The sequence below is a fragment of the Rhipicephalus microplus genome, chromosome 7 (genome assembly GCF_043290135.1).
Source record: "Rhipicephalus microplus isolate Deutch F79 chromosome 7, USDA_Rmic, whole genome shotgun sequence".
Lineage (NCBI taxonomy): Eukaryota > Metazoa > Arthropoda > Arachnida > Ixodida > Ixodidae > Rhipicephalus > Rhipicephalus microplus.
In genome coordinates this window covers 34,028,469-34,034,828 of record NC_134706.1, presented here as the reverse complement: position 1 = coordinate 34,034,828, position 6,360 = coordinate 34,028,469, and positions in this window count along the sequence as shown.

Sequence of the window (6,360 nt, the reverse complement as noted above, 5' to 3'; positions counted from 1 at the left end):
TTGACCGTACGGTCCGGATGCTTCCCGAAGCAGAAATTGAGGTTGAAACCCCGTACTTCAGCGGGAAGGTTACTGCTTTATGCATGACGACCCCCCTGTATGACCTTGTCATCGGAAACATCGACGGGGCGCGAGGGCCAAGTGATCCAGAATGTTTGGGAGAAGACCCGAAGATAGAGCCCTCGCCAACACAGCGGCCGCGAGATACAGTGGAGGAGCATCCCGTGGCGGATCTCACTAGAGCCGAAGGTGAAGCTGCGGCGCAAGAGACAGCGAAGGAGAAGACGATCTTGTCGAATAAGTTCACGGGCCGAGCAACTGGACTTACGTCGGCACGACCTCAACCGACCGACAGTGTAAAGGAGACGGAGTTGGCCAGCCGGGCAAAAAGTAGAGGCATGATCAAGCGGGTAAATAAACAGACAGGACCCGTCGAATGTAATGACGCGTTAACGGTGTCGGAAGAGACAACGATGGCTGAGACGACGCCTCAGATATCGTCGTTGGAAAGGGCTCGCCGAAAAAGAACGTGGAAGCACAAGAAGAGATCGAGCGAGCACCGCAAAAAAAGGCGCAAGCGCTGTTCGAAGTACTCGAGATAGGTGCTGAGGTGGAATCAGAATGTGTTTGGCAGGGATGAGTGACATATGTTGTGTTAATGTTCTTGTTATCCTGTGTCTCAAGTGTATGTCGAGTTAGTCAGTGTTCTGTGCGATGGTGTGATGTATAGTGTTGTATAATTGTTGGATAGACAGAACTTTGTACGTTTGTATTGTTTAGAATGTGTGATGAAGTGTTGTAGGCATGTACCTGTGGCTATATTTCATGTGTTGTGGAATTGAACTACAATGTACGATTGTATTGAGTCATATATACTGAATGTGAAGTGTCATGAGCGACGGATTGTGTTACAGTCTGTGAGAATGTGTGGTGACTGTTCGCGCTCGTTTGTGTGGTTTTGAATATTATGAGATAATATTCTTAAAGTGGGGGGCAGTGTCACAGAACGAGCGCTAAACAAGAGCGCGCCGCCAAATCCTTGCGACAACGGGCGGCAGAAACGCCGCGAGGTAAAAAGAAAAAAAAAGAAAGCAAACATCCAGGGCTCCCGGGCGCGCGCTCTCCCCGCAGAAGCACGGCTTCGCAGACGATCCTCCTCACCCCACATCGGCGGCCCAGCAAGGCCGCGATTTTTCTAGAACGAAGGAGGCGGGGTCAGACCGAGTGAATCATCCTCCGGAGAGGGCAGTCGAACCGTCTCGTGCCTCTCCCCAGCCTTCGCTGCGCATCGCGCCGACGAAATGAGGAGAACGTTCTGGAAGGTGGCGCGGAAAGTATTTAATCGAGCGGCCGAGACGAGAAATCAGGAGAAGACGGAAAGCTAGCGCCGGAGCGCGTAGGAATTCCGCCGTGTAGTCGGCGAAGGTTCTGCCCGTAGTGACAGAACAGGAGGAGACGGAAGTGAGCGCCAGAGAGCGTAGAGATTCCGCCGTGTAGTCGGCGAAGTTTTTGGTCCGTAGGGACGGCTCGAGCTACAGGCAAGAGCGTGAGTTTACCGCTATCGAGCGAAGACGCGGGCAACAGCTGCGTGTGTGAAGCCGACGGTTTTCCGGCGAAGAAGTTGAAGTTTGAAGAGTGGCCAATTGAAGACGGGAGTTTTCCTGGAAGAGAAACTCCGGCGAGGTTTCCTGGAAGAGAAACTTCGAGGGCGCGGAACGACAACAACGCTGGACTTTGAGTGAGTGATTCTCGGAAGAGTATCATTCAGACTTTTGTTCCAAGGACTTTGGACTGAATAGGTTTTATATCTCTTTAGTCTTTAAGTGTCTTGGTTGTTCAATGCATGCGACTGCATTGTAGTGCGTATCGTTGTCTGTGTCCGTTGTTTTGAGTGTGGCTGATTGTACTGTGTAGTACGTTGTTTGATTGGTGACGTATTGTATGTAACTACTGTGGAGTGTGCATTCTTGTGTGTTGTTTTCGATCTGCCATTTCTGAGAATATAATATTTGTTTTGTTTATCAACTCTCGGCTCTGACTTGTTCTTTGGACCACAGCCGGCGTCCGCTGGCGCACCAATAAGGACCACTCTTAAATTGTCCACGCTTTCGTGGTGCGGTTCGGGGGGCCGATACTTCGGCTCTTAGAATTAGCCCGGCGATTGCCTCCCTAATAAACGGGACCGGCGTGACACTCCATCTCCCATAGCAGCAGCTGCGTGCACGCGGGCTTATCCTCGCCCCTAGTCAACCGGAGCATGTGGTGCGAGAGAGTCTAGGAGATGTAGGTGCAGATTTTCGCCGATCTGTGTTTTGGAGGACCCTATAAAAGTTTATCCATTCCAATCCAATCGCCGCTCCTTCACTCACCGTTCGCTCTCTCTACTTTCTGCGCCCCACTTTCCAGTCCGCTCACACCTCACTCGCGATTGTTCGCTGGCTGGGCGCCTCTCAGGAACGTATGGAAATGCGTGCTCGAGACGCCACTGAGAAACGCCAACACCGAGCCGAAAACGCTGTGCGTTTTGCTCACTTCGGAGTATTTTTTTTTACCGCGAACGCTAGCTGTAAACGCATAACGCGTTTCTCGAGACAGAAGAACACCAAGTGCGGCCAATGGCGCTATTGGCTGCTTGGTGTGAAAAAAATGGCAGCATATCCATGGAGTGAATGATGGAGATTTGGGCGAAGCATCCGTCCGTTCATTCGTTCTTGCTTCCGTCCATCCATGCCTGCGTCTATGTGGCCGCCCGTGCGTCCATCCGCCCGTCTATGCATGCGTCTGTTCATGCGTCCGCATGTTCATCTGTGTGTCCGTCCCTGCTTTATCCATGCATCCGCTCCTGCGTCCGTCCATGCGTCCATCCGTCCGTGCAGCCATCCATGCGTTCGTCCATGCATCTGTCTGTGTGTCCGTTCATCCACCTATTCAACACTCCAAGTACCACCATCTCGCATCTTTTCATCATGTATTCCTCATATAGAAGCACCGCCATCCAGCGGACATTGCAAGGACTGAACGAGAGGAGGCACACGCACTTTCTTACGGCTTGCGCTTCGTGTCTACTTCCCACCTTTAACCACCTCGAGTTTGTGGTATATACTAGGTCACTGTATTCGTGGCAATATGGCCCAACGCTCGCTAAAGCTTTCTAATACCTAGGAGGTTACGCTCAGTAAGTATAATGTAGCAACCCATTTTTTCTTCTGTGCGTTGTTGAACAATAAAAAATTCGCCGTGTGCGCAATAACTAAAAGCCGAATTCTCCTGTCTCTCATTCCCCTTTAGCAGCCATTGGCATGTACATTGAGCACTATCTTTTATTGTTCAACAATGCACAGAAGAAATATCTCACCGGCATCACCTTGGAGGTTAAAAGTTTTATACTTTTTACACACTACTACAACGGCTACGAGGGATGAACGCGGGCCGCTATAAAGAGCTTCGCCATCAGCGTTCGTGTTTTATTGTGTGTGTGCGGCTCTCGCCGACGCGTGCGTCCAGTGTTTCGGCGGCGTCTCTTTGGCGTCTCATCGGCGTCTCACCCGCATTCGGGTTCCCCCGGGGGCTTCGGCCGAGAAGTCAACGACGCCTGGGGCCCCTGAGAAGATGGCGTCGAGGCCAGTATGCACCCCGCCAAAAGAACATTGTTTCACGTTTACCGTTCTTGAAGGCGCGGTCTCCGTCGATGAGATCATCGAGTGTCTCGAAGAGACGACCGGTAGCGAAGGGGTGTTGTTCCTGCAACACCTCGGCGCTTTGAAGTTCTTGGTAGCAACGAGGACAGCGACACAAGCCACCAAGCTTATGGTGAATTAAGGTTTTGTCCTTCAGAAGAAAAAGTTCAAGTGGAAGTCGTCGGCCCACCAAGTGTGTTCGTGAGTGTGTACAGGTTGCCGCCATACGTACCCGATGACGCGGTCGTCTCTGCTTTGCAGCCTTTCGGCAAATTACGTGGTATAACATATGTTATTCTGCAACGACGTCAGTGTACATTTACCGGTACACGAGTGGTGAAGATGGAAATGGCAAAGCCGGCACCGAACTTCATTTCAATCCACGGACACCGCGTTATGTTGGAGTACCGTGGCATGCGTCACGTCTGTGCGCGTTGCCACAACGAAGGCCACATGGCCGTGGCCTGTGCAACACCTTTTTGTCATAGGTGCAGCGCGTACGGACACGCTGTGGAAGAGTGCAGTGAAGCCTGCAGAAGGTGTGGAGGTGATCACCCGACCAAAGAATGTTTCAAGCGCAGATCATACGCAGACGCAGCTCAGAAGATGCCGTCACCGAGTGTCCAAGACTTCCCAACAATTGAAGAATCCTCTTCAAGCTCCTCAAGTGTGGCCATGCAATCTAGAACCTATGAAGTACTGCGTCCTCAAAAGAAAACGACATGAGTCAAGACACCAGACCACTGGGAAGAATAGAGCCTGTCCGATGATTTCGTAGACGCGCAGTCGGAAGACGCTACTCACTTCAAGCTGGCCAGTACGCCAGGCGGTGCAACTTCAGATGAACAGCCCGCTCAGACGCAACATGAACACCCAAATAAGAGTTCCACGGAAACGCCCAGTGATTTTTCTTCACTAGTAGGCAGCATCAAAACTCGACATAACTGCAGTGCATCAATGGCGTCCGAGAAGCGCCAAACGCCGGACGACCAGGAACCCATTACAAGAGGCGTCGCAGAAAGCACTGCTTTGATTCCCTCTGCCACGACAGCGACAGACGCCAGTGACAGCACACCGAACACTAACCTTGGAATGTCGACAACCTCGAAGAACATGAACGCTATGCCTTCGACATCGATGAAGCAGCTAAGAAGCCGACCACCAACGCGGAGCAAACCGGCGGACATCGAGGTTTCTACCAAACCCGCATGATCTGCAGACGCATCGAGTCCTTCGAGTTCACAACGCCGATCCAAGCCAGGCAGTGGGAGCAGTGGCAGTGACTCCGTTAAACAGGGAACAATTAAGAAACCCCGCGTGGGATCACCACCACGGCAAACGTCACAAACTGTGAGCGACGACGATATGTACTTTTAGCATTTGGCTCTCCTCTCTCTTACCCTTTCTTTCCTTTAAGCAACTTCCCCACCTTTCTTTCAACAATGGCATCACTTTTTTATGTCGTTCAATGTTCGCGGTTTCCGAAATCCGGTGAAGCAGCAGGCAGTACTTGACCTCGCGCGGGCACATCACGTAAACATGCTCTTTTTGCAGGAGACAAACTTTCGTACTAAGCTTGACGTCGCAGAGTTTCAGGAAAGTTTTCATATAGAGGCCTTCTTTTCGCTCACAGATGCGCGTGCACGTGGCACAGGAGTTGTTTTCATGAACGCAACGCTCAGGAGGGGTGCTCACTGTCTCGCTGACACCGTAGGCCGCATAATAACAGTAGATGTGGTACTTAACTGCAAACGAGTCAGATTTGTCAACGTATATGCGCCCGTAACGAGGTCAGAAACGAAAGGGTTTTATAAAGGTGTCAGAAATTTTTTGATCGAGCCGATATCATATGTGCTTGTCGGAGATTTCAACTGCGTGCTCGATACTACACGAGACGTCAGGGGTCCCGGCCAAGGCGCCAACAATTATTACGCCAGAGAACTACAGCCATTAGTTCAAGATCTCAAGCTGTCAGATGTGTGATTAACTCTACATGGAGTCGGGTTTGCTGCAACCCGCGCTTGTGGCATTCAACAAAGCCGAATTGGTAGAGTTTGTGTGCCCGAAGACTTTTTAGCGAACCTACAAGCATGTGAGGTGGTTCAGCTTGCGCCAAGCCAACAGAAACTCAGCGTTCATGCTCCGTTACACTTCAAGTTTAAAGTGAGCACAACAGCGAGAATCCACAAACCATGGAGGATGGACCCAACTATTCTTCATGATGACGAAAGAATTTCCCTACTTCAAACTGAGCTGGCGGCCTCACTGGCAGAAGTGGCTTGCATAACTCCGACTACATGGGACCACTTAAAATCTCGTTGGCGCCTAATAGCTCAACAGGCAGGAAAAGCGCGCCATGCTTGCCTCACGGCGAAGATGTATGAGATTCTCCGACGCATTCAAATTATTGAAAGGGGTGGGTCAACTATGTTCGCTATGCTCGAATACCTTGAAGCACAAAAAATTAAGTATCAAAATCTTTGAAAGCAGAGGTCCCAGGCTACAAGGCTCGCAAGAGAAATGCACTTATCGACAGATGAAATTGAAAACTTGACATATGCGCAAAGAAACCGAGATCGTCGATGCCAGCCCCGCTGCATCGATGAGGCACTGAAAGAGGATGGTACCATTGTTAATGACCCGGACTAAGTTCAAAAAGTTTTCCAAGACTACTTTGCAAAAT